The sequence below is a fragment of the Pristiophorus japonicus genome, unplaced genomic scaffold (genome assembly GCF_044704955.1).
Source record: "Pristiophorus japonicus isolate sPriJap1 unplaced genomic scaffold, sPriJap1.hap1 HAP1_SCAFFOLD_2745, whole genome shotgun sequence".
In the NCBI taxonomy this organism is placed as follows: Eukaryota; Metazoa; Chordata; class Chondrichthyes; family Pristiophoridae; genus Pristiophorus; species Pristiophorus japonicus.
Window position 1 is genome coordinate 7,501 of NW_027252500.1, and position 2,500 is coordinate 10,000.

Genomic DNA, 2,500 nt, shown 5'->3' on the forward strand with positions numbered 1-2,500 from the left:
TGAAGGTGGCAAACCATTAACCGAAAACTCTGGCAAATGGTTAACCGGCGTGTTAAGATGGTATCTTTAATAAAAGACGGAAATGACGAAGCCAACATAGCCAAACGAAGGCGGGGACGTTAGTGTGGCAGAAGGGCATGTCTTTAAGCCGTCGGGCGAATGTCCCTGCCAGTTGGAATCTTTTCGGAAAAAGGGTGAAAAAATCGGAAAGGCCTAGCCGTCCGCCGTGGGGTGCGTTCGCTCGGGCTCGGCCAGCCGCGTCGATGGGTGCCGAACGGTGCGGCTGCGCTCCGGGAGTGCGGAGATACGGCCTGTCAAGTTTCGTCCCGGAAGTCTGGATGGAGCTAAATCCGAAGCCGTTTGCGGGAAATTAGTTCCAGGGCTCGGCGACCGAAGTCAAATCCGTCCCGCCAACTTGACACTTGTCATTTCTGTCCTTGGGGGTTGGCGGGGTACCTGCACAGAGGTAGGAGGTGGCTGATCGAGAATTGGTGAGTTTTCCAAAGTCACGTCTCGAGCCTCCAGGTCTGCAGAGACCGACCAGGGCTGCCGCCCAACCGACTATTCACCCTTTTTGGGCGGGAATTTTTTCCATTTTTGTCCATTTTTCGGGTTTTTGGTCGGGCTTCAAAAACGGCAGCCCGAGGCCTGGCAGAGGCCGGGGCATGTCCCCGGTCGCGCCAGGCGGCTCGCGCGACCCGATTAGGCCCCGAAAGGAGTCGGGAAATCGGCAGACCTGCCCGAGTTCAGCCCGGGGGAGGCGGGGGGCAGGTCGGTTCGGCTCAAATCATTAACCAAAGCCGAGACTTGGTCTCGCTGGCGCAACCGAAGTGCCAGGCTGGATAACTCATTAACCAGAAGGCGGCTGGAGGCAGGCAGGGCTGATGGCTGAGGCCGGGTGGAGGCCACCCGCGGCCGGGAAAGTCAAAAGTCCCGTTGTGTGGAAGTCTATGAGGTCAGATTCGGCCGCCTTACCGGGCCTGCGGTTGATGGTTTCCCGCTTGGGCAAGCGAGTCGGCCCGGCAAAGTGGCCACTTGCATTTTCTGGCAAGTGTCTGCGAACAACGTTAATGAGTTGAACCTCGGCAATTGTCGGAAGTCCCGATGAAGAAATGAAAATGCCCCTTTTGCGGGGATTTGGATGCTCATGGCCGGCAGCAGGTGGCCCGACGCCCCGCCAACTTGACACTTGTCATTTCTGTCCTTGGGGGTTGGCGGGGTATCTGCACAGAGGTAGGAGGTGGCAGAATCGAGACTTGGTGAGTTTTCCAAACAAACGTCTCGAGCCTCCAGGTCTGCAGAGACCGACCAGGGCTGCCGCCCAACCGACTATTCACCCTTTTTGGGCGGGAATTTATTCCCTTTTTGCCCATTTTTCGGGTTTTTGGTCGGGCTTCAAAAGCGGCTGCCCGAGGCCTGGCAGAGGCCGGGGCATGGGCCCCGATCGCGCCAGGCGGCACGCGCGACCCGATTAGGCCCCGAAAGGAGTCGGGAAATCGGCAGACCTGCCCGACTTCAGCCCGCGGGGGCGGGGGGCAGGTCGGTTCGGCTCAAATCATTAACCAAAGCCGAGACTTGGTCTCGCTGGCGCAACCGAAGTGCCAGGCTAGATAACTCATTAACCAGAAGGCGGCTGGAGGCAGGCAGGGCTGATGGCTGAGGCCGGGTGGAGGCCACCCGCGGCCGGGAAAGTCAAAAGTCCCGTTGTGTGGAAGTCTATGAGGTCAGATTCGGCCGCCTTACCGGGCCTTCGGTTGATGGTTTCCCGCTTGGGCAAGCGAGTCGGCCCGGCAAAGTGGCCACTTGCATTTTCTGGCAAGTGTCTGCGAACAACGTTAATGAGTTGAACCTTGGAAATTGCCGGAAGTCCCGATGAAGAAATGAAAATGCCCCTTTTGCGGGGATTTGGATGCTCATGGCCGGCAGCAGGTGGCCCGACGCCCGCCAACTTGACACTTGTCATTTCTGTCCTTGGGGGTTGGCGGGTATCTGCACAGAGGTAGGAGGTGGCAGAATCGAGACTTGGTGAGTTTTCCAAACAAACGTCTCGAGCCTCCAGGTCTGCAGAGACCGACCAGGGCTGCCGCCCAACCGACTATTCACCCTTTTTGGGCGGGAATTTATTCCCTTTTTGCCCATTTTTCGGGTTTTTTGGTCGGGCTTCAAAAGCGGCTGCCCGAGGCCTGGCAGAGGCCGGGGCATGGGCCCCGATCGCGCCAGGCGGCTCGCGCGACCCGATTAGGCCCCGAAAGGAGTCGGGAAATCGGCAGACCTTGCCGAGTTCAGCCCGCGGTGGCGGGGGGCAGGTCGGTTCGGCTCAAATCATTAACCAAAGCCGAGACTTGGTCTCGCTGGCGCAACCGAAGTGCCAGGCTGGATAACTCATTAACCAGAAGGCGGCTGGAGGCAGGCAGGGCTGATGGCTGAGGCCGGGTGGAGGCCACCCGCGGCCGGGAAAGTCAAAAGTCCCGTTGTGTGGAAGTCTATGAGGTCAGATTCG